At 37.8% G+C, this 27,128-nt stretch overlaps 1 protein-coding gene across 4 annotated transcripts in view; it reads right to left on the bottom strand.

Moving 5' to 3' along the window:
• NRIP1 (nuclear receptor interacting protein 1) overlaps positions 1–27,128 on the bottom strand; it is a 114,789-nt gene that overhangs the window by 18,130 nt on the left and 69,531 nt on the right. For 2 of the 4 annotated variants that reach the window (XM_044442772.1, XM_044442771.1), the window contains one exon: positions 9,608–9,773. The exons of 1 other annotated variant lie outside the window; for it this stretch is intronic. The gene's annotated coding sequence lies outside the window, so the exon portion shown is untranslated. Of the gene's footprint in view, positions 1–9,607; positions 9,774–17,507; positions 18,226–27,128 lie in introns of those variants that run through there. One more of the 4 variants, XM_044442773.1, reaches the window with a different exon arrangement.

The raw sequence follows: 27,128 nt of genomic DNA, 5'->3' as shown, positions 1-27,128 counted from the left end.
AATCAACACAGAATGATATTATGAACTGTTTTTCATAAGTATACAGATTTTAAAAGTGAATTGTTATAATTAAGTAATCTAAGTTCCATTTTCAAGTATTTCACATATATCCCAAGAGTAAAATTTTACAGCTATTATTACCTATATACTGCAAGTAAAAAAAATCACATAAATGCAGTGAGTATAAGATAGAGAAAAGCCCTGCAACTTGAGAGCTGCTGTTCTGTTCTGTCCAAATAGGACCAGTAAGATTATCATCATAAATTATATCAGATCTTACCCCAGGATTTCCTGATGTATGAATTTAGATAGGCAATAAGAAAAACATGAATATATATATATATATCTAAGTATCTTTGCTTAGAAAGTACTTTTGAGTCTGGTCTAGTGTGAAGTGATCCCTTTGCTGAAACTATTTCTATTTGAGGACTGATACCATAATATGGGGGAAACGATTACTGAATTGTAAGGGTAAAGAGAAAATCTTCATGAACCCAGATGATTATCTGGCTCTGTATCCTTTGGGTTGAAAAAGGGGATGAACCTATGGCAGAAATACTTTAGTGAAAGAACCTGCTGTTACTTAGTGCAAGAACGCACCATTAAGATTTTTTTTTCAAATTTTATGCTGATAACATATAAAAACATGATTATCAGAAAGGTGTACCCATAGCCCTTACTAGAATATCTATATATGTCTTCAGGAGTCCTACAAGGAAAGTAATTGCAAAATAGCTAGAAAGAGCTGTTTCTTGATTGCTTATTCTACTAATTCCGAAAAAAGTTGAGGTAATTCAATTTATTTAAAAACTAAGGAAAGGGAAATAATGCAGAAACATTTGCATATTATCAAATCTCTTAAATCGTTCTCCCAATAAACATTTAATTCAGCACAAAAACTGCGCTACAAATTAATTTTCAATCTGCAGTATTAATAGAAATGAAGATAGAATTGTTCTCAGCTATATACAGTTATCACTTGCTTTAAGGTTTGAATGAGTACTTCAAATTTAACTATATTTAAATGCCAACATCTGAAAGAGAGAAGCAAATTTAGGCCCATCTGATGGGGTAGCAATTACTAACTACAGTTCAAGGAGCCAATGGACCCATTAATTTTTATTCACATGTTTTAGTTACTGTAGCCTACCACCAGTGAAGGCTACAGTAACAACAATAGTCAAATATACAATCGCAACATATGACATTCAGAAAAAAGAGTTTGTAAGTGAATGAAATACAGCATAACCTTTAGAATTTGAACTTCAATTCATTACTATTTATATAGGATTGTAATACATATGCCTTATGAAATGTTTCAACACTTGTTTTATATAAACATCGCCAAGCACCAGGCACTGCTCTTCCATATTCTTTTTGATGAATGAAGAAGTTATGTCTGGGAGATGTTACTGTAAAGGGCAGAACTATGCTGGCAGCCTGCACTGTAGGTTTAACTTGTGATCCTCTGCTAAAGCCTCTTTCTTTCACTCAGAGCATGCTACTGTTTTGGTCCTAAAAGCTTCATCCAATGTCAGCAGGATGCACACATAGGAATGGGAAGAGGCTTTAATCTCATCCCCATCCCAGTTATGCCAGGCCAAATTGCTGGTGGGGGAAAACCGCATCTGGTTGCTAGAGAAAAACTTTTTTTTTTTCAGTGCCCCTCACTGGCATTGCTGGCTTCAGTTGAAGGCTGCTTCTTGATTTTTGAGGAAAGGCTCTCCCACTCCCAATAACTCTGAATGTCCTACAGAGAAGCAAGAGATGTGGGAGCATGAGGGCTCTGAAGATATGTAGCTTCTAGGTTATGCAATATGCATCCCTGTTTTAAACATGTATTAATAAACAGAAATAGATTTTATTGCATATTCAAACACCATTGGACACTTGGACAGTTATTCAAACTGAACAAATTGTATTGTTTGTTATTTTTAACTTAATTTTAGATGACCAGAAGTATTTTGGATGTTTCTTGACTCAGTATATTCCAAAGTTACAGAAAAACTTCTGACTAAGCTTATTTAGGTGTAGGGTATGCATGAATTTAATACTACATATATAAATGCATCAAATGCATTATATAACAGAGTCTGAGAGCTAGAGAACTGAACTCAAAGTATATGGTTTCATTAGAAAAAATACAATTACTTAAACTATACCATGCTTTAAGGCTACTTCATGATTAATTGAGTTTCAATTACTTTTTCCAATATTGTTTTCAGCTTTTAAATTTTATTGAACAATTTTGTAAAGTTGCAGCAAAAATGTTATGGTTTGCCCATCACTAAAATAGATTTGACAAAAGACATGGTAAAGGTCAAGGTCATAGATCAGGAAGATTACAAACAGGACTGATGTAACAGCTGGCATTTGATCAAAGCTTCAGGGATTTTACCACACTTATCAGAAAACATAGTGCTTTTCCTTATATAGTGCAGTTTCTGAGGTCATTACCAATAAATAAATATCCTTGCACTTATTAAATAATATAGTATCTAGAATGCAGCACCAAACTGAGAAAAATAGCTTCTGTTAAAGAAACAGGAAATTGCATGGTTATGATCTTTTGTATAAATAAACTTAATTCATTGGCTTCCTTCAATGTACAATTCAACCAAATGCACAAAAGCAATGCATTTATGAATGCAGATAGGCTTATCTTTTGACTTTACTCCTAGTTCATTATAATTAGTTATCAAAATTATAGAAGCCTATCCTTTGGATTTTGTGGAGGTTTTTTCCCTGTAACTTTAGATGGAACCCTGGTGCCTGCAGACAGCACCATCCAAAGATTATTATGTCTGGTGTGGCAGTACCTACTGCGGCCATTTGCCATCACTTGGGAATGAGTGGCCAAAGTTCCCAATGGGTTCCTTTGCATTGGGCTTCTTTTCAGCTCTCCCGGGTCTTTAGGGCACAGCCAGATTGCAGGTTATACTCAGCATATTGCATGCAACTTGGATGTTGAAACTGTGTTGAATTTCCTAAATATGGTGTCCCTGCTGCGACCTCCCCTTTATGCCCAAAGCACACAACCTGGGATTTGGTAAAGGATTAAGGATTCAGAAAAAAGTACAGAATAGGAAAAAGGTTGGTCAGAGTTTGAGCATACAACAATAAACAATTTAAAGAGGCAAATCAGTTTCAGGGTACAAAGTAATTAAGTGGTTCCAAGTGGCAAAGAAAGAGAAAAATATCATCTAGCTAGCCCAGTACTGGGCAAAGCTGACTACCTAATTCCTTGCAGGCTCAATGTATTTGTGGAAAACTTCTGCTGGAACGTGTGTCAGGTATTATTCCCCTTTGTTTAGGGAAAAACTACACCTGGACACCTGCACTGGAGAAACCTTGTGTAATGCACATGCCTTTCTCACACTTCCTTACTTCCTTCAACACTTGCTCCTGGTATCTGTGCTGAAAGACAAAGGCCTGCAACTCCCTTTTCTAGTGGAGCAAACCTGCTCTGGAATCACACCCATCCCATTTTCTGGGTAGAAATTTCAGAAAAATCTCTTGGTTTTGCCTGTTCATTGTTGATAATGGCTAACCCCAGCTCTCAAATGGATGCTGAAATATCATTCAAGCATCTGTGCAGTGTATTATTGTGGCTAAGTGGTAGTGCTTGGACTACAGATAACTTCAGTTAGGTTCTGTGCATTGCAATTCAGCCATTTCACTTATGTCTAGTCCTCAAATCATGGGACACTGCAATGCTATTGTTGAAGTGGAGCAAATGGTTCAGGGCAAAGAAACACTTATTTCTAGCTCCTCCAGGCCACCCTTAGTTCTCCCCATAAAGAGAACAAGGAACTATAAGATTTTAATTCAAATACATTTTATAATTCTTTTGTATAGCACTGAAGCATTTTGATACAATTAGCAATAATGAATAATATAATTCTTTAGAAACAACTATTTTATAAAGAAAAAAGTTCCATTCAAGTTTATCTCCTAGTAATCCTAGACACATGTTAGGCTTTGGAAATTGTTATTCAGAGTGTCAAAACATATATGCATAGTTTTGATACTCATTTCATAAATAACTTCCTAGGCATGATCTTACAAAATATTACTTATATCAAGTCTTTTATTGCACACAAAGAACTATGTAAATATGTGAAATAGGTTGTTTATAAGCTACTAATAATACTGTGATCTCCAATATTTTCACAATATTTAAAATTTCACATTCTTCAATAAGAAAAGTATTAATGCACTGACTTAAATTTGAAAGAGATCAATTATTAAGTTAATTTTCCCTTCTGCTTATAGAAAATCATTAAGATAATCAATGTACCATAGTTTCTTACCTGTAAATATACTATTCATTACATAGAAACAGGATCAAGATGGAAGTCATTCCAATCTGAAATAATATCTATAACTCTTGCTTGTGATTAGGTATTTGAGTACTAACCAACCTTGTGCAACAGGATGTAAAGGGGATGCTAGACTCAGGGGATGTTAACTATAGTCCAGTGGCAGGGTGCTTCCTAGCGAAGCTGCTTAAGTGGGTGGTGGCTGAACAGCTCCAGGCACTCTTGAATGAAATGGATTATTTAGATCCATTTCAATCAGGTGTCAGGTCTGGTACTGAAATGGAAACTGCCTTGGTCATCCTGTGGGATGAGCTATACCAAGAAAAAGATGGGGCAGTGCAACCCTGTTGAGTCTCCTGGATCTCTCAGTAGCTTATGATACCATCAACCATGGAATTCTTCTGGATAGGCTGGCTTGGTTAGGACCAGGAGGCTCTGCATTGCAGTGGTTCTGCTCCTACTCAGCCAGCCAAGTAGAAGCAGAAGGCACTTCTGTGGGAGTAGTGCTGTGCACCATGCCAGTTATGTCATGAGGTATCACAGGGTTCCATTTTATCACCTATGCTATTTAACATCTACATGAAACCACTGGAGGAGATTTTGCAGAGGTATGGGATGAGGTACCATCACTATGCAGATGACACTTAGTTCTACTTCTCTTTTTCATAAAACCCAGGAGAGGCAGTAGCCACTCTGAATCAGTATCTAACCATGAAATTGATTGGATGAAGGCCAATGTATACTCAATCCAGGCAAGACAGACATACTGTTGGCAGATAGATCATCTGTCCACCAGGGTGATATTCAACCTGTTCTAGATGGGTTTCACCTAAAGGACAAGGTTTGCAGTTTGGGGGTACTCCTGGTTCCAGAACTGTCAGCTGAGGCATAAGTGGACACGGAGCACCTTTTATCAGCTTGAGCTAATATTCCAACTAGGACCCTATCTGGACAGACAGAGCCTAGCTACAGTAAACTATGCTTTTAATGGTAACTCATTTGAATTACTGCAATGCAAGGTATGTTGGGCTACCTTTGAAATGGTCTGGAGACTTCAGCGTATCCAAAGCAGACAGAAAGATTGTTAATGGGGATTGGCATACAGTAACATATTATGCCAGTCGTTTGTCAGTTGCACTGGCTGCTGGTTGACGTCCAGGCCCAATTTAAAGTGCTAATATTAACATTCAAAGCCCTAACTGGTTTGGGACCATGTTATCTAAAGGAATGCCTCATCCCATATGTACCAACCTAGACCTTAAGGTCATCTTCAGGGTCCTTTTCTGGGAGCCCTCCAAAGGAAGGCACTCCAACTGTAGAACAAATTTCCTGAAATAGTGCACCCGGATCCTACTTTGTAAAGGGTGCCAGGTGAAAACCCTTTTATTTTCCCAGTACTTTAATAGTCAACTTTTTATCCTTAGTTTTAATATTGCATTTTATCTTGTACCACTGCTATACCTCTTTGCTGAGTTTTACAGTCTGATTCCCCCCCCCCTTTCTTGTTTAATGTTTTTAACTTTTGTTAATTGCCCAGACACCCTTGGCTCTTGGGCAGCATAAAAATTAAATACATAAACATGTACTAAGATATAGCTTAAAAACTGTGGTAATATTCTTCCTACTCATATATACCATTCCATTGGAAAATTTTCATGAATCTTAAAAGCTTCTTTCTCAAAAATATTAATTCACTGCACATTCTGATAAAGAATCAAAAGGATTTCTTCAAAGCTAGAAACTTCTGTTTCATAGGAAAACCAGTGTATATAATTCAATGCAAACCTAGTTTTCCTTTGCTAGATAAATAGTCTTTAATGAGAAACTCTTGTAACTGCTGTAGAAAACAGAATATTTTAGACAAGTGAACTAACTTTCATGTTTATGAAGAAGTTAGGAGAATAAGCTGCATTAGCCTCCATCAAGAAAAGGAGAGAAATTAAGACCATATATGATTTGTTTTATGTAAATAAAAGAAAGCACTAAATGCCAGGCATTTTAAAATACTAAAGAGGAATAAAATATTGAATTTTCTATTACATTGTACAAACTCAAACTAAAGCTATAATTAAGACTTATTAGAACCAGGAACTCTGGAATAGTCCCACTCAGTGACTTAGTTCTGAATATGCCAGCATAGGATTGCACTACATTACAAGGACAATTTTGTTTGAGCCTTCCTGAATCTAATAGGATTTAAAAGAAGAAATCTGAAATACAATATTGGGACTTCACCACTGAATGGGACTACATTGCCTTACCCCATTTCCTAGTAGTTAATTAAAAAAACAAAAAAGGTTATGTCGTCATATCATTCCTATGGAATTTGTTTTGCTGGCATTGGAAGTGCTGCCATTGTCAAAGGTAGGAGCAAAAAGCTCCCCACTACACTAACTCCATCTGAAAACTCTAAACTTTCACTGTTTCCTGTTTCTTTCAGAACTATCCCTACTCCCTTTCATTTATCTTAAAGCCAATTGTTCACATTTGAGAATATTTCAGTCAGTTCCAAAATAACTCTTAAAAATCTTCAACTTTCTTTTACAGAAAAAAAATATTAATCCAAATGCAATCATTGTTTTCCATATTCATTTTTCAGCAGCACTGAAATAAGAGCTTTGAAACTATTTTCCCAAAGCAAGCAGCATTTTCCCACTCTGAAGCAACATTTACTATCAATTATTTCAACAGAGAGCAAATTAATATCCATGTAACTAAGTCAATCATCAAATAGTAAAGCTTTGAAAGGTCAAAAAGATATCTGGGTCCAACCCAGTGCTCGGTGTTAAACCATTCCTCTCAGATAGCTGTCCAGCTGCACCTTGAATGCCTCTAGTGTGGGGGAACCCACAATCTACCTAGCTCAGGGGTCCTCAAACTTTTTCAATAGGGGGCCAGGTGAAAGGCGGTGGCTACATGTGCGGGCTAGTGAGGGTGGGGGTGCTGGGCATGCAGGCCAGTGAGGCGCCGTCGGATGCATGAGGTGACACTGGGACACGCGTGGCAAAAGCTCACTCACTCGGAGATCCCCCACCGAGTTCAAAACCATGTCCAAGTGAGTGAGCCGCTGCCTCCAGCTCACGCTGCAAGGCAGCAGCGAGCACGCATGTGGGCGGCAGGCGGCGGCACAGGCTGGACGAATGCGCATAATGGGCCGGATCCATCCCGTGGGCCGTGGTTTGAAGACCCATGCCCTAGCTAATTGGTTCCATTGGTGTATTGTTCTAACAATCCAGAAGTTCTTCCTGATGTTCAGCGGTAATCTGGTCTCCTGTAACTTGAGTCCTTTGTTCTGTGCCCTGCACTCTGGAATGATTGATAAGAGAACCTGACCTCCTTCTTTGAGAAAACCCTTCAAGCGCTTTAAAGAGGGCTATCATATCTCCCCTCAGTCATCTCTTCTGAAGGTTAAACATGTCCAGTTCTTTCAATCATTCCCAACAGGGCTTTCTTCCTGCATCATCTTTGTTGCCCTTTCCAGTTGTTTGCATCTTTCTTAAATGGTGGTTCCCAAACTGGACACTGTACAGTTGAAGTCTAACCAGTGCTGAGTAAAGGAAACTAGAACTTCACATGGAAGTAATACTTCTGTTAATGCAACACAACATTTGCCCTTTTTTGCAGCCACATCACATGGCTGACTCATATTCATCATGTAATGTATAACAATTTCAAGATCGTTCTCATCTGCAACATTGTTGAGCCAAAGATATTTGTTGTTACATTTGTATACTATTTTTTACTTATTAAGTGCTAGGGCAGTATCAAGTTCTAGACTGCTCTGAGCCTCCATCTGGTGGCCAGAACACAAATCCCCACCTCAGTATTTGCTGGATTGATCCCAGGCCCTGCTGGGGCTTTCAGTCTCCTGATGAGCCCCAGCTTGCTCTGGAGGAAGAACAATAAGGAAGCAAGCTCTTTGTTTCCTGCCTGATAGAGTGCCTGCATCTTTTGCCTCCCTGACCCTTGCCATGTTGCCTCAGCAATGCAGGTTTCTCTGGTTGCTGTGCATCTGCCTCCTGCAACAGGTTCCCTTGCCTTGCCATATTATCTACTGCTGTACCTTGCCTAAGCAATGCAGGCTTCCTGAGAGCTGTTATTCAGCTCCTGCATCTTGCCAGACTCTTGTCATTTCTCTTGCTTTGCAGTGTGTCTTGCCTTGTTGTGTATTCTGCGCAGTTATCTGCTTCAACCTACAGCTCTTCCTCATTCTCAGTCCTTGGCTTGTTCATGACCACATCCTTATCCTGCCTGCTATGTACTTTTGGTTCCTGACCCTGGTCTCATCTGGGACTACAACTTGGATTTGTTATTGAACCTTGCTATTGGGCTGGACTCTTTCTTGCCTCCAGTTCTTTTGCCCTGGTCCCAGTGACTCTGTCTTGTCTCCTGCTGCTTGTGCCCCAGCCCTTAAGGGGCAGTTTACAATTATATATTAAAATACAATAAAATTTTGTTGTATATTACAATTTTGTTGTATATATTAAATACAACAAAAAGTTATCTTTTTGACAAGATTGTTTCTGGTTGACTGTTATCAAGCCACATGTTCAATTTAGGAAGCAATAGCATTAAAAGAGAAAGCAGCACTATCAGATAAATAAAACAATGGCAAAAATTAATATTCTCACAACTGAGAGTCTTTTTGAGAAATAAGTAGCCATGCCCACCTCAAAAGAATCTGAAAACCAAACCAGAAGATTGAATGCAACTACTCTTGTTTCAAAGTACTACATTTGAAGTAGTACTTTTACATTTCATAACTGCTTTAAAGTTTCAACATCAGATAACACAGAATCAAATCACAAGAAAATAAATATTTGCCATCTTCCATAACAAGGCTCTCTAGGATCTAACCAACATACATGAAAAACAATAATATACTAGCAACCTCAGCTTTGATCTTTAAAATGAAGCTTTAACCTAAGTACAAACAGCTATGAGAGTAATTCATGAAGTGAAACTTAGTCTGATTGTGACACTGTGCTTTTGTTTCTTTATTATTTTAAAAAAACAGATAAATGGCAGGGTGTGTACATGCATTTTCCACAAGTGCTGATAAGGAACTTATGAGTCATGTACGAACTATTATTTTAACATATACTAAAAGAGAACCTGACAAAAAGTGTGTATCCCCTGTATACAGGGCACAGTGTGTGCATATTTGGTACTTTGTATGTATGTATATGAGTAAAAAAAAGGAATTAGTCCTAATGTGCATTAGAATTTCCTTTCCAATTTTTATTATATTTGATCATTTGTGCAGATTCTGGCATCTGAATTACCTGACTGTGTTTGTAGAACTAGTTTGGTTATTCTCCTTTATTTCTGACTCCTGAGCATGCAGAATTTTCCATAATTTTTAGCTTCTTTTTTGTCCTCAAAGGTGGCTGGTATGCAGTTAGCACATGGTTTTAGTAAATGTGCTGTGAGTTCATACATCAAAGTAATCTGCAAGGAAGAAAAGACATGAATTGTAAAGTGTGCAGTCATTAGAATTAAAAGTTAAAAATAGATAAGCATTTATCTTATTAATTATATAACACTGATGCCAGCTTCACTTTTGGTTGTAAGTTGAAAGGAAGAGGTCAGGGGCTGAGAAACAAAGGTAAAATGCATGTGAATGACATCCAAGTTCCTGTGTCTGGCACTGCTCCTGGTTTGCCATGATGGCCAGGTGTCTCTGCCCAATCAGAGAGAACACCACCTCCATATGGAGTTGCTCACAGTCTGCATTCTTAATCTGAGGCCCTGTTATGCGATCCACCTCCTGGAAAGTTAAGATCAGCTGCTTCACTAAAGAATCGTAGTCGTGTGGCTTTGGTGAATAACTTGGTTCAGTATGTGGAAATTGTGTAAAAGGCAAATTCTATGTGGACCATTAAGAAAGGAATTGAAAAAAGTGTCAATATCACAATACCATTGCATTCACCTATGCTTTGACTACAATTGCAATACCATGTGGTATAAAATGTATTACAGAGCTGGAAAATGAAGCCTAACTTACAGGATTTCCTCATAGTTCACATATTAAATTAAATAGGTTTTAGAGGTGGTATTATTTGACTTACATTTCATCCAATTAGCCACAGGCTCTCTGGGTGGCTTACATAGAGAAAAATTAACAACACAATAAAACAATAGTATCAATAAAATTCTGATTGAAATGGATCAAGATAATCCATTCCCTCCAGGAGAGCCTGAAGCTGTCCTGCTACAACTTAGTTGGTCACCTTGCCAGAAAGAGGATGTTAGTAACTGGGTGAAGACATCCTTTGGATGCAGGGTACATTTTCCCAGGAGTGGTGCAATACCCGCACTTTTAAAGCAGGAGGCACCACTCCCTATTGAAGAGAGTAATTAACAACCTCCTGGATCCAAACCAGAATCCCCTCTTTAGATTTATAACCAGCCAAGGGTCAAGCAAGAATATCGTAGGCCAGACACAAGTTGTTAATTTCATTTATTAATTACATTTATTAATGTTAAAATAAAGCCCTATTAATTATATAGGGCTTTATTTTAAATCCTTGGGTGTCAATTAATTTGAAATGGAATGGCTTATAGATACATGCAACTTGAGATGGTTTAGTTATTAATACTGAATAACTTAGACACACAGCAAACAGAAGCTGTTTGTTTGTCATTTGTTTTTCGGCGCCAGGCAAAGACCTTTTTATTTAAGCGTCATTTTAATTGTTAACAATATTTGCTTATTTATCTGGCCAGGGCGACTTCCTTTTATATTGTTATTTTATATTGTTAATTTTATATTGTTATTTTTGTATTTTATTGTATTTTATTTTGTGTTGTGAGCCGCCCTGAGGCTTCGGCAAGGGGTGGCATAGAAATGTTTTAATAAACAAATAAAATAGGCTTGCAAAGATAAATGGTAAGAATGAAACAGAAAAAATATCCTGTGCGTACAAAGAGAAACATGCATAGCACACACACCACCTTTAAGTAAGTTTAAGTAAGTTATAACCAGTATATTTTACTAGCATTTTATTATGATTTTAAAAAACAGCTAATTTCTGGTCATGTCTGGCATGTTGTGCACACTTCTAAAATGCTGGATGCTAATTAGCACTAATTGACAACCTAGTTTGCTTTCTCAGGAAAATCAGGTCAAAGATTAAATAGGCACGGATAAGAACTATCATGCAAGTCATGATATAAAAATAACAGATCAATCCCTGAGACAAAAACTTAAGAAGGTGACAGTTATTAGCTACTATAATAAAAGCTAGTTAAAATAAAAATCATGTAAAATGTTTTTCCCCAACAGTTAAAACAAAACATCTCAATAGAAGACACTAACCTATGCTTTTGTCTAAATAAGTTGGGAACAATATGATTAACAGAAAGAGCACATTCTTACACATCCCTATGCAGCAGAAGTTCAAATGACTTCAAAAAGCCCATGTAGAGGATTCCTGCTTAAAAGAAGTAGAGACTGAAGTTGGAGGAAATTGTTCATTTTGCCCTATTAAAGGACATACACTTAAATTTAGCAAGAAGGAGAACTTCACTCAGTGCTAAATCAAGTGTAACTTTATCTGAGAGACCACTTCCCCCTATATATAGGTTTTGAAATGATCCATCTCTTAAAAGAATAAGGGTCATTATTGTCAGTACTCAACTAAGCAGTCCAATGAAGATGAATGTTCTCTATTTCACCTTGCTCCTTTCAATGTCATCATGACTGTATACTTTGTAACCCAGCTTCATTACCAGAATATTATGTTGTTTTCACATCAATTTATTCTTTTGTTCTCAAACATTAGTCTCTCTTCACCTCTTTTAACACAGCCTTTTACAATATCTTTCATTTCATGAAAGTTTCATTCAAGGTAAACTGCCACCTTTACAGACAGTTGTGTAGTATTCACACAACTTTTTCCAAATGCATAGGTATTTCTGTTATACATTCTGACTTCTGCCATAAGGCCTAAGCTAGAGCCATTAGGCAGCATTCCCTGGTCCCAGGTGGAAGCCAAGGCAGATGCCAACCTGGCCCATTCATTGGCTAGAGAAAAAGCAGGTACAGGGAGCTCACTTTCCCTTCGCTGCCAGAAAGAGTACTGCATGCCTGGTACTGCAGAAGTCGGGGCAAGAACAATCTGGCCCCACTCATTTATCAAAGAAAAAGGACTAGCAATTGCTCTTCAAAGAACACCAGCACAGCACGATCAGCCTGTCCCAGAGCGCATGTAAATGCCAAGTAAGAGCTCACCACCATGTTCTGGTCTTGAAAAGCTCTTTCCCTTTCTTTTCCTTCTCTGTTATTTTATTTTATGCATCTCTGATGGCAAGGCCTCTCTAATGAGAGTTACTTTGGGAAACAACAAGTGTCTGCAAAGCAGGATAAAGAATGCAGTAAATAACTGTATCACCATGATTTTCAGTACACCTTCAACTCAGTTAATGTTTTATATAAAGTTATTTGCCAACCTCCTTCGCATTTATACATCTTGCAAAAGGAACACTGGGTGGCTAATCACTAATCATAATAAAACACAGCTGAACCAGCAACTGTTTTGGATTTTAAAAACGCATCATGAGAAATATATTTTCTTTCACCAATCTCTCATTTCCAATTGTGTGATAACTTTGTAAACACAACAGCGAAACCATCTCTTACAGAGTAGCTTTACAACTGAAAAGCAACTGTATCAGTGATGATTTCTAAAGCCTACAATATAGCAGTAAGAAAAACTTGAATGATTATTTCAGAAGATGCAGGTTGTTGTTTACAAACAAGTTGAGATACTTTTCTGCTCATTTTTATGGCTATTAAAATCAATTTAGAGCATAACAAAAGCTGCAATACAAACACCACAACAAAAAACAAACAAAACAAAACCCAAAACACTGTAAGTAATATAACAATACAATAAACACAGAATCATAGAATAATTAAGTTGAAAGGAGACAAGAAGACTACTGAGTCCAAAACCCATCTCAGTGTAGGACTCCAAGTTAAAGCAACCTTAATAGATGGCTGCCCAGCTAAATTTTGAATTACTTCAGTGTAGGATAGCCCACAACCTTCCTAGGTTACTGGTTTCATTATCATACTGCTCTAACAGACAGGAAGCTTTTCCTGAGGTTCAGCCAGAATTTGGCTCCATGTAACTTGAGCCTATTATTCTTTGTCATGCACTCTGGGATGACTGAGAAGTAATCATGTGCCTTTTCTGCATGACTTCAAGTACTTGAAAATGCTATCATCTCTCACCTCAATCTTCCCTTCTTAAGAGTAATTGAGCCCAATTCTGTTAGTCCTTCCTCAAAGGGCTTTGTTTTCAGTCTCCAGATCATCCTTGTCTTTTGTCTACATATTTCTTAAACTTTAGTGTCCAAATGAGGACTAAGCAATGCTCAGCAGAACTAGAACTATTAATATAGCCCAAAACAACATTTGCCTTTTGCAGCAGCCACATAATATGATGGATTCATAATTAGCTTGTGATCTGCAACAATTCCAATATCCTTGGAAGTATTATCAACCCAAGTATCCCCCATCTTGTAACTCTGCTTTTGGTCTGTTTTTCACGGGTACAGGACTGGCACTTTCCTCTATGAAGTTTCATTCTGTTGTTTTCAGTTCAACTCTTACACATGAAGAACCCTTTGAAATTTTGTTTCTGCTTTCCAGAGTATTAGCTATCCTGTCCAATTTTGTGCCATCTATGAACTTCAGAAGTATTCCATGCACATCCTTATCAAATCATTAATTAAAAATTTTGCAGAATAGTGGGTCTGGGACTTAATCCTGAAGCACCACCCTTGCTACCTCTCCCTAGTTTAAGAAGGTGCCTTTAATAAGCACTCTTCAGTACCCAGCTGTGGATCCACCTGACAGTTGTTTCATCTAGCTCAATTTGTGCTAGCTGGCTAATCAGGATATCATGGGGCAGTCTGCCAAATGAATTCCCTTGGCAGCTTTCCCAAATTTATAATTAACAATATACTCCTATATCATATATTGTATATAACAATATACTCCTATACATGTCTATACAGAGATGCAACCGTTTTCAATGAGACATGGAATGGAAAATACAGCATCTGATATTTCTTTGAGGCTTTAAAACAGTTGTGGGAACTCCAGTTTTAACTGAAACTATGATACTAATGCAGGGCCAGGAGAACCTACCCTCCAGTCTCTTAATATGATTTCAACTACTTTCTATCAAAGCTGTTATTAAACTTGAAGTGGAAAACATTCAGGTATGTGCAACATGCTTGTATTTTCCCAATGGTGGACTAAGGCTAGAATAGATGTGGAAAGAGATTGATGAGTTAGACCAAGAAAACGCACTCACACTCTCACTCCCTCTGTGGGGTGGGGGGAGGTGGGGGGGGGAGAGAGAGATTAGAGACTATGCAAAACCTTCACTTGTCCCTTCCAAATCCTATTGATGTAGACTTTGATATTTCTTTATTTAGAAGGTTTTAGATTTGTCAAAAAGATCTTGCTCCTAAATACTGTCATCCTCACTTGATTTAAGAATGAAATGATGAGCCAATATCTCTCATCACCTGCTCATTCATACAGACCCACATACCCAAAGAGACATCACAATTACACAGACACTGAGGGCATTCTCACTGGGTAAGTTCACCCATCATGCTAAGCCACCCTGTGAATAAACCACTATGGGTTAATTGTTCATTTGTTAGCACAAATGATGGCCAGGTGCTCTGTAGTGTTCCATGGCTTGTTTCTTAGTTTCCAGGCAGCTTTCAAGCAAAATCCCTTGCTTCCTCGATCCATATACCATAACGTTTCTAAAACTGTTCCACTAAGTTTGAGAGGTACCAAGGGAAATCCCTTTCACCCCATCAAATCACCAAATGAAATTAATGTTCATAGAAGGTAGTAATGCATTCACAAACTTTTCCATGGGTTTTCACAACAGCAAGAGCCTCTGCTATTAGTCCAGCATACTGATACCCCATTCTTGTCAATGTTTTTTTTTCCCCCAATTTCATCCTCCACTTACTAGTAATAACTTTTTTTAAAGGTTGCTTCAGGTAGCACCCAACAACAAGCTATCAGTTCTCAGGGTTCAAGAAAAATGTGCCATCCAGCAGAAACACAATGGGTTCAACAACGTTTTAATAACCCATGCCAGTTGTGTGACCAAGTCAAGCTAGCTTTCTATGCTTCCTGGTACAGAAACACATTCACTTAGACATTCTCAGTCACCCACACCACTTCCAGAACTGACTTCTATATGTCTTAGCCCCACAGTACAGTTTCTCTTATTCCTAACCCTGCAAAGATGACTCTCACAAGGTACAGATGAGAGCATCTGACAGAAAGTTTCCAGTGCAGCAAGTTTCTCCCGCCTTGCCTTTTGCTCACTGCAGGAAAGGCAAGATAAATAACTCTCAGGATCTAGTGCCAATGAACCACCGTCTCCCAATGTAGCCAACCTCTCTCAGCTTTACTAACCCTGTACAGCAAGAGATTAGGCTATTGGCATTCACAGACCTCTTAGACAAATCCAGCTCTAGCAACAGTGTGTGTGTAAGGGGTGCTGGGAGAGACAGAGCAGCTAGTAACTCTCACAGTAAACTGTACTGGCCCATGTGGTCTTGATGCTACCCGTTCTTTTTACCTCCCCCAAGATGCTCTGATCAGCAGCTGCTGCTTAAAAGTGCTCTTGCCTTCTCTTTTTGAGAAATCTTAAACAGTTTGGAGAAGTACAGAACACAAAGCCCTCCCAATCTCTTTGCACATGTATAACAAAACAATAAATACATCTCATTAACACACCCTTGCCATAGTAGATAGCTGAGGCAATTGTTACTGACAGGTAGTTATTTCATACTTTTTTTAGGAGAGAAAATAGGAGAAAGGACACTCATCCCACCCATTCTGCATTCTGTAGATCATTGTCACTGTTTATACTCCAAAGGCAATACTTGTAAACTATAAAATATTAGGAACTATTGATCTATAAGAAGCAGTTTCTTCTGAGACTTGTTTTTAATAAGTTTCCTGACTGAAAGTTTAAAAGCAATTTGATACCAGAATTCTACTTTAAAAAGATGGCACAAGAAATCAAGATAATGCACACACACATGTATACAAGTCTATAAGGTTAGCAGTGCCTTAGAAACTTGCTCCATCTGCTGTTCTGTAAGTAAAATAGTAGTAGTTAGATGGTAGTTACAGTGTTACATTTGTGTTTTGTGTGAGAAGAGCAGAAAAGCAGAAGCTGAGTTCAACTTGGACTTGGCTAATTATCTTAAGGGTGATGACCTGAAAAGAATGTGCTTGTCTCATTTTTTGAAGTATATTTTTTATCAGATATATTTATGTTTGTGATAAAGTAAATGAATTTAAATTTACCTTTATTTTTTCACATTTTTCAAAAGCAGAAGCAAAGCTAACAGAAGTGGTATCTATAATTTGAAAATATAATTGGTTGAAAATTACAAGCACACTGACATCTGATAAAATGCAATGATCCTGACATGGTAACTATCTTTAAAGTGGTCTTCAAAGTTTTATACTGATTAGATAGCCTATGCAAACTTGTTTGAAAGCAAGTCCTATTAAATGCAGCAAGACTTTCAACCAAGTAAACAAACAGGATTACACAGCTGACAAGATAATGTATATTAATTCATTTAATGTATAAGAAACTATTCATTTCTTTTGATTTAAACTACTTTCAACTGACAACATGCCACAGCAACAGAAAGTTAATTCGCAAAAAAATGCTGTTGTAGTTTAGTAGAATGTCAAGTCATTTGCTATTTATGTGTAAGAAAACACACAAGTGGTGTTTGTATCATCAATGAGTTTTTATGTTCAATAACTTTTAGATATTCACACAGATTACACTCAAACAGTCCAATTATAAACTCAAATATGTTCTTATTACAAAAAGCACTCTGCACATCTTTAAAACATTGATCTGAATATACAGAATATACAGGTGCATTATAATAGTTAAATCCTTTGCCTATAGCTTTCAATAATGAATTTTACTTGTTCCTAGATGTCTTTCAAATCAAATTGTTTAATATCCTTTGTCAGTTTTGGCACATATTTCTAATAATGCTGCAACCATTTACACACTTACCTAACAGTAAGTAAAATGAATTAAATGGGCTTAGTTTTGAACATATATGCACACATTTTTAAATGTTTTAATATACCTGTAAGAATAGGATTCTCATTTCCCTGTCAAGATGTTAATATGGGTTCTCTACAAGACTGAAATGCATTATTCAAGCTTTCCTCCTGTCCCACATCTTCACTGGCTGAGTCCTTCCATATTACTATGAATGAAATAATGTAAATGCTTTAACATAGCCAGAACAACATCCAAATAATTACAAATGCAACTTTATTAATGGCAAGAAAGGAACACTCTATATAGACCACTATGCAAGAACCTGAATCATTACTACTATACACTTCCTGTCACACAGACAACTGTCATCAACAAAAGATTGAGAGGAAAATACAATATATCCTGCATGATTAACTGATAAAATCTGTAGCTGATCTGTTAAAAATGCAACAGCGGTCTGCCTTTTATTACAGAAATTATGCAAGCTTAAAGTAAAAACAAATTTCAATTTTAGCTACCTATATTTTTCTTTAGTCAGAGAGAGCATTTTTTTGGTGAAAAAAGAATCACCTCTTTAATGTAAAAGTATATAGTATTTACAAGCATTTGGCTTTAATGCTATGAGCAGTACCGTGTGCAGTAGCAGTGCAGTGAAGGACAGAATATGTTAAGTTCATCAACAAAACAATGTCCACATATTCAAAGATTTTCCTTTCACCCTGATTGTTAAAAACTTACACAATTACTTTTAATTCCATTCATCTATGCATGTTTCAAAATACTGACATATCTGAGTGACTGAACATTTCACACATGTTTCTCTTAGCATTCCATTTATGTTACCAATAGAATATACAGGGGGGGGGGGAACGTGCCTCATTAGAACTGCCTTCATAGTTTACTGTAGTGAACAAAGATGCATTCTCTGTAGTCACCCTCACACTTTTCATTCCTCTATTTCATTTCTTTACTGAGACATATAGCATGTGCCAAAGAAAGAGCTTAATGCTAAATATTCTTGGTGTGTGACAATAGGTAATACAATAAAACAGATTACAACCATACCTTTCTTTCACAGCAGTGGTGCCAAGCACAGGTACACTGTAGCAATCAATTTGTTCTGCAGACAGTAAAGCTTTCATAGAATACTAATGCAAAATCTCTTTTCTTTCTCCTTCGACTTTACTCCCCAATGCCTAGGTCCCAACCAATACCAGGAAGAGGGAGGAATGTCTTCTGCTGAGATAACCACAACTACTAATCAAGTATACGTGTACAAGGGCACAGGATTAAGCCTCCACCAAGCTTGACTCAGTCACTGAGAGTAGCTAAACACATGCACAGCAAGGTCAAAACACACACACACACACACACACACACACATCTACTTGAGTGAACTAATTCATCATACTTTACTATTGATGGCTCTTTACCTCAGGGAACTAAAATTACTTCCTAGTGAGATTCTAGGATTTAGACACAATAGCATCTACCCACTGATTCTTTTCACCAAAATCACAGATGGGGAAGTGTGTTTTCTGTAATAAATGCATGGTAGTACAACAATGGAGAAAACTGTGTTTAACAATAATTCTGCAGTAACAATAAATTAACAAAATTATGCTGTTAATATCAAAATTGATTTAGGCTGCAACCCTCTCTTAGATTAATGAAGAATAAAGTTCTGTTAAACTAAATGAGTTTTACTTCTAGATAAGGTATAAGATTAGAATGTTCATGTCATTCATAGGTTTAATCATCCTGAATGAAAAAAAAAACCCTTCAATATGTAAAAAATATTATTTATAAAAAAAATAATTCTCTAAAATAGTGAATGTAAGACATGTTGTATTTCACCTTGAGGTTTTACAGCACAGGAAAACAAGATTCAGAAAACTTGTATTATACTAGCATCTTTACACAAGTCTATTATAAATATTTAGAATCTTGGATTTGCTTTTCTTGGCCTGACAAGTTGGATAACACACTCTGAATCTACAGAACAGCTAAGATCTCTTATGCAGATTCACCAAGTCATTTAGAAATAGCTTGTTTTCTTGTAGTCACATTATTATATGATATCACAAGGTTTGTCTAACTTTGGTGAAACCTTCCTCAACTGGAACGTAACATGTTAAAAGATTCTACAGCAACTGGCTATTTGTAATTTGTCAGATGCCTTTAATTTATCAGAAGCCATAGAATTTCCAAGGTAATGAGATTGAGAATCTGAATCATTATCGACAAAGCTTTATTACATGTGTGACCTGCATTTGGAAAGCAAAGAGGGGAAAAACCTCAATGTACCATTTGGCATTTCATCTTTTGTAAATTGCCAGAATACTTCTGAAATAACAGTCCTTTCAGTGACAAATCATAAAGAGAAAGCATAATCAATACCAATCAGTTTGTCCTTGACATACTGACCATGTCATCAGGCTGTTGTCATGTGATATCATGTCATTTCCCCACCTGGCTCATGACCTTGTCCTTTAAATGACCCAAAGCTTCCCTGAAGTAGCAGGAGGCCCCTCCCCACTGTCTCAGCAAGGTCGAATGGGTCAGCATGTCCTCATCTATAATCCACCACCATTTGTCAGCAGGGAGGCTAGAGGAGGCAGGCTCGCTACAAGGGGAGAATGCCCAATTAGGCAGCTGTCACACAAAGCATAGGCTGCAAAATTATCCCCTGTCAAAGAAAGAGCAGCTGCGGGTGCCAATTACAGCAACCTTTCAACCCTTTAGGTACTGGAAACTACACAGAAGTAAATGAAGTACAATTAGTGGTAACAAATCAATGAATTAGGACAGTAAATTATAAATTATTAGCAGGTGAGCTTAGGTCTTACATACTATTAAAGGCATACTATACCTCAGGCAAGGGCAAGAAGGTATAAATTTCCCCACTGTCTCTCAGTTTTCATTTATACATTTTCTTGCTCTGTCCCTTTCTTCAGTTAGGGAAGAAGCAGAGTCCAGAGAGAAAAAGTCTTATTTTATTCTTCTGGCTTAGGGTATCAAGCTACATATGGAAGTCCTATTTGCTAACAGTTCAAATGGTTATAACAGTGGTTTATAATCATACTGAACCAAAACACTGAAAAGTTCTGATCATTCAACAAAAATTATAGCTCAACATTATGCTGAGTTGTATACATTTAAACACTATTAAACATGTTATGGTCAGAGGCACACAACATAGGATTTGTGCTTCTTGAACACTGCAGATACCAGTTGGCAAATCCCTTTTAAAAATAAGAGCTGTTTGTGAAAATAAGGTTTCCACTAGGCCAATAAATAAGATACCTGTCCTTAAGTGTACTCAACAAGCCCTTAGGTGAAGCCAATGTATTTTGAATTTTCACATTCTTATAACATTGGTCATAGTTATACTTAAGTAAATTAGTATTTTAGATGATAGTGTTCCATTTACTTAGATTTGTTCAAAAGCACAGCTCCTTTAATGAAGAACAAGCTATTTTATTTTTTTCTTGACACCTTGCTGATTGATTAACAAAAAACCCCTGAAATCTTAGGATCAGCTTTTAAGATTACAGTCAAATATTTGTGCTATAGTGTTTCATAAAAGAAATGTACCCAATTGCCTTCACAAGCATCTGCCATTGGGGAAATTTGCAAGGAAAACCACTGAGTTGTGGCAATACAGCACATTGTTGCTAAATAGATAGTTGCTGCTAGTGGCGTTGACACCCTTACACATGCTGGATTCATTGTATATTTTAAGGTGAGCAATGGAGCCTTTCTCATTTCCTGACATTGAAAGCAGTTAGCTTCACAAAAACACAGAAGCAGGCCTTCTATGTGGACTGGTGAGCTCACAACTCTCGTGCAAATTATGATCTGGGGTTTATGAGGCACTCTCTTTGCAGACCTTTAAGAAAGCTATGAAGACCTCTCCCCACCTGATACTTGACTCATTTGAGTTACTTTGAAGGGTTTTTTTTTTTTTTTTTAGCTGCAACCGTTTTCTGGGCTGAATGTTTACTAACTTTATTATTGTTGCTCTATTATTGGTTTGGGTTTTAATTTGTAACTGATTTAACAGGGTTGTACCTTTAAAGTGGCTTAAAGATATGTTATGTATAAAAGTAATATAGTGCGTACTCTTCACATGAAAATCGCAAACATTTTGTATCCTACCATCATCAGGTATAAAGGCCATGAAAATTATGGAGATACCCCTTTCTACCATTGCCTCCTGGCCCTAGAAGTCAAGGGGAAAGAAATCATTGGCCTCTCAGTAAGTTGCAACTGGCAGTTTCACTTAGTAAACTCTTTCCTCAGCCACTGCCTTTCATTTTACAAACATTAGAACACAAGTTTACTTTAAAAGCTGCTACTTTGCAAATCTTCTCTTTCCTAGAGTTCATTCCTGTGCTTTAAATTGTTACTTGTAACATTTCCAGATTAATTTGAAAACTAATCATAAAATGTAATCCCTGTAGCAGACACAGAATCACTGTGCTACATGATAATTACCTTTGAAGAAAACAAAAAAGGTATTCTTTTAAGTTAAATGGTGTGTGTGTGGGAGGGTTAAATTTGGTGGAAACCTATCAAAAACAACACTTTAATACAATTCATAGCATACCCAATGCAATGCTTGCTACTTTTATGCAAACAGATCCTGATATGGGTCCAGATTCACATTTTTTGTTTTACATTTGATTTTTGTCACCTGTATTTACTATTATTTGTCCTTTTCCTTCACTTCTTACATGTGAGTAAACATGTGAGCCATCTCTGATAGCATCAGTTTTATCTTCTGTGCTGTGCCTAACACTGGAAAAAGTACATAATCAAACTAGAAGTAACAATTATACTATTAATTCCCAGATTAACAAGAGACTAATGCTGCAATCCTATACCCACTTATCTGTAAATGAGCTTCACCAAAATCAATGGGATTTACTTTTGAGTAACTTCTATTAAAGGTGCACAATTACAGCATGTTAAGTATATAACTGCCATGCATGGGCAGTCTGTTTAGAGCAAATAATACCACAAGTTAAAAGAAGCACTAAAACAGTTATTTCTGTTCATATACAAACACATACATACTTAGTATGATTCTCCTTTACAGTGACTTTCTGAATGCAAAAAATACAGACAGATTTGGTCAAGTAAAAGTCTCATATGCAATGCCAATGAACTTTCTATTGCAAAGAATACACAGCTACTTTATTATAAGCACTGTGACATGGTATTATTCCTTGTTGTACAGTTGTCTGCAAGCAACTTCTTGGGGAAAGGACATGAAATATCATTTGGATTTTCAAAGTTCAGATTTAAGGGAAAGCAATTGAAGATTTTGTTGCAAATATGCATAATACATTCATATGCTTTGGAATATTTTTCATCAAGGTTTGACGTTTCTTTTTTGGGGATGCATTTGCAAGCTAGAGTGAAAGGAGTTAATGTCTTTAGAATTCTTTCCCCATCATACTTGGGTAACTATCTCTTTAAATAATTTAAATCCTCTCCATCAACTACAAAGCTGTTTTGAAGCCATTTAGCTTTGTTCTTTACATGTGTTCTAATTAAGAAATGACCTTGACATCACACACACCAGAAATCCTGGATTATTTCCTACAGCAAAAATCTACGAAGGGAAAAAAAGGGAAGAAATAGGAGGGAGGGGAGAAAGCACACCCTGTATTTCTTTTCATGAGGAACTGAGGAAGTTGTTGGTTGGCTGAATGCTGAAGCAGTTTCACTGCATCATTTTTTTTTTTTCTGTTGTTGTTGTAGAATGTCACAGGGCGGGTTAGTATGACCTTGAGCTGCATCAGCAGCACAGCAAGGGTCGAGATGCCTGCAGGCGCCCTTGTACTGGATTTGCAAGACAAAAACCTTCAAACTGGCTGAAGGACATCTTAAATCTCTTCAAAGGTTTTCTGAACTAATCTGGGCTGCTCTTAGCCGGATCTGTGCCAGTGTGAGAAGCAAAATTAAAAACAAGGTCTTTGACAGGATGTTGTCTCCTTTTAACCCTTCTCCCGCAAAAGGCAGCATAACTTGGGCATTCCAAACAGTTTAATAAGCAGTAGGGAAGCACACTGTTGAAACAGTAGTTTTCATAAGAAATTGTATAAGCACTGCTATTTAATATCAAACACCAAGTGATTTCATTTCACAACGTTTTGTTTCTCCTTTCTTAACCATGAAACAGAAGTATTCTGCTTTAGTTGTTTCTACAGTGTGCTTCAATGGCAGTCTTAGGTTACTGGCCAAGAAAAGTGGCAGTTCAGCATTTCATTTGCAAATTTGTCAGTCATGTCTGTCCAAAATGCTGTGACCCCATTAAACAGGAAGCAACTAAATGAAATTTGAAATACAAGGTCTGACTACCAGTTTGTTCCCTATGCCCATTTACAAGGAAGGCAAGATAAAGCAATGTAGGAATGCATAAACTCTGGCTCTGCTTCCTAACCAATCATATTTCTTGTTACTCCACACCAAGAGACAAAAGGAATGCATTGTATCTGCTACCCTGTGGTTTAACTTGACAGAGCAGAAACACAGCATGTGTGTGTGCGCACTTAACAAAACCTTAATCCAAACCATGACATTGAAGATGTGGGACTTCCAGTACAAGTCACAGTTCGTAATTATTTTTAAAGAGGCACACTCTCTCCCTATGCTACTGTTGTCTTTTTGAAATATATTTTTCTTATAGTATCATATACAAAGGGTTTTCACTACTGGTTGTCAAAATTAAATTTATGGTTATTATTTGGTCCATGGTAATCATACTGTTAGGCCTCTAGTGGGACCTCTCTTGAAGCTTACAACAATGCAACTAAAATAAGTATGAAAGCTCAGGACAATATACACAGAGAAACCCTGCATCCAATTCAAGATGTGTTTATATTCCACAATGCAAGTTGATAGCTCCTTTGTAGACTGAAATTCACCAGATAATATTGATGTATTCAGATGCAATCATATATTTAATGTAGACCCACATCCAGTTGCAAGAGTGCTATGAGTGAATGAGTACTTCAAAATGCTGTGCTTTATTACAGGCCTCATCTTATAGGACAAAGCATTCCTTGTCTAAAAGGATAAGGGTTTTTTTATGAACATCTAGGGCAATCAGGACTTCAACATAAAAAACATGTGACAGTTATGAAAGAAAAGTACATAGTGTGGTTTCTTTGGTATGCTTGGTGAGCAATACACAAAAAGGTCGTAAGGAATCCCAAGAACAACATCCAATTCAAGGAATCACATGGACATGAAGGGTAACAACAGGATGAATGGCAGTTAAATACTTTAGGTCAAGGCCTTATGACCTGGATCCCTGCAGAACTGTCACAAGATGGCTACCCGATAGAAAGCATACAGTATTCCTAGGGAAGGCAGAATACAAATCTTTACAACTGTTTCAGTGCTCTTATACTGAGTCATAATAAAGCAGACAGCTAAAGAAAAGCTAAAAGTAAAAAGTGTTAACTTCCGTTTTTCTGAGTTTTATATCAACACATTATTGTAGAAAGAAAACCCCTAACCCTCTGGCATAAAACATGTTATACCTGAGTTAATGAGAGGCAATTTGACTCCATCTGATTCTAGGAATTTAGAGTTCAGCCAGATTTGTGAGAAAGAGTTTGGTCAGAGTCAAGGACACACTATGTGAACCAACTGCAGAGCTACAAACATTGGGCGTATTCACATCTAATTCGAAACAATGCAGCACTGTAACCATGTAGCATGGTGTGTTACCTTGTGTCCTAGGTCCACACATTTGTATGGTAAACTGCTCCAAGTGACGGCACATCAGCCTCACTGCCTCAGAATTAATCCCAGCTTGCACAGCGACTGCCTCTTCCCCATTGGCCCACATACTCCTACGAGTGTGTTCTCAACCAGCTGCCTTTTTGGTCTTTTTTCCCTGCTGCTCTGCAGGCTATTCACTAGAACAGTACTGTTGCTCTAGAGGAGCACTACAGGAATGTGCCAACATGTGAGCACTGCCCACACACACCTCTCCCCGTTGCTGCACATGTTTGCAGAAGGGAGCATTCCTGTAGTGCTCCTCTAGTGCTGTCTCCGCCTGCACCCATGTGCATGGATGCATCTGTACGAGCAGGCTGTGCCAGGGATGGAGGGAGCACATCCCGCCAGAAAGTTTTTTCCCACAGCAGCACATGTGGGCATCTTCCTGAGAAAGCTTTCTGGCTGGCCACAAGGAACGCTGCACAGCTGTCCCACAGCTGTGGCGCTGTGGGGGGGGGGGGATTGTTGATAAGCCTCAAGAATGCCAGGGATGAGACAGGAGTGATGGAGAGGGAAATAGAGTGAGTGGGAACCCTGATGTCTATGCCTGCACACAGCCAGCACGCTCCTCTTGTGCAAAGCTGCCTTCACAAGAAGCGAGCACTGGCTCCCCAACTAGAACAAGCACACAGCCATTTCAAAGCACTGTTCCAGCAAAGTGCCGTGACAGACAGGAGCACCATGCATGACTGCTTCCATAGTTGTTGCTGCTGGGGAAAGTATGGTGCAATGCCCTGCTGTGGCTGCTGAGATTCTAGAGCTGCAGCTGGGCATTGGGAGGGCAGTGCATGAACAGAGGGAAAAAGCAGCCAATCACCCTCAGCAGTTGCTGAGCAGAACAGGGCAGTGGGAAATAGAGGGTGCTGTTGCTGCCACTACTGCCACTCTTACTACCAAACTTGATGGTAGAAATGGAAAAATAATGGAAAAACATGGTAACCGAAGTTACACATAACATGTAATGCTGAAATGTGTAAACCTTAGAACAAATCACTTATTCTCCATAGAGATTCTCCATGGGGATTCAAAGTAATCCCATGCTTGATGAATTCATATAAAATGACAAGCCATTCCTGTCATGACTTGTCATTAAGTGTGAACATAGCCAGTGTATGCATCCAGTTCACAGAGCAGAAGCAGAACTTGCTAGCAAAAATAAGCAGATCTACTCCAGCCATACTGGACAGAAAACTATGCTCACATGCCATTATGCAACATCATCACATCACATTGCCAAAAAAGGCACAGGTATGCCTTCTACAACTTCAGCCACACATCCTCAAAAAAATACTGAATGCAAAAAATCTAATCCAATAGTAATGGATGGTTTTACTCTCCCAAAGAAATTGTAGGTTCATAGTTTGGGAATTCTTCTTGACTGAGCCTTGACCCCAGACTCTAGGATGAAACCAGTAATGAATGAAGCCAGAGGTAATTTTCCCAGCACCAATTATGTCCATTCCTGGAGAATGTGGATCTGGCTATGGTGATAAAAACCTTAGTTATATTGCATCATAATTATTACAATGCGCTTTGCTTAGAACTGTCTTTGAAGAATCCACAGAAACTGCAGGATGTGATGGTCAGATTGTGAACAGGCACTGCATATAGGAAGTATGCAGCTCTCCTGCTCAAACAGCTGCACTGACTTCTTTCAACCTGAACGGTTTAGGACCAGGATATCTCTACCATATGAACCTGGCTACATACTGAGATGAAATTCTAAGTGCAGAATTACAGATTCCAAAATCCCTAGAAATCCTGGGGGGGTATACCATTAAGGTCTTCTACTAGTGAGCAAAACTTCCTTTTATAGAGAGGTGTTGCCTTTGTACCAGGTTGTTTTATTATTCTAGTTTTCACTGTATATTCTCCTATTGCAGCTGGTGATGTACTGGTG

The sequence above is a fragment of the Varanus komodoensis genome, unplaced genomic scaffold (genome assembly GCF_004798865.1).
Source record: "Varanus komodoensis strain SLA01 unplaced genomic scaffold, ASM479886v1 scaffold4, whole genome shotgun sequence".
NCBI classification, from domain to species: domain Eukaryota; kingdom Metazoa; phylum Chordata; class Lepidosauria; order Squamata; family Varanidae; genus Varanus; species Varanus komodoensis.
This window is presented reverse-complemented; position numbering and strand designations above follow the sequence as displayed.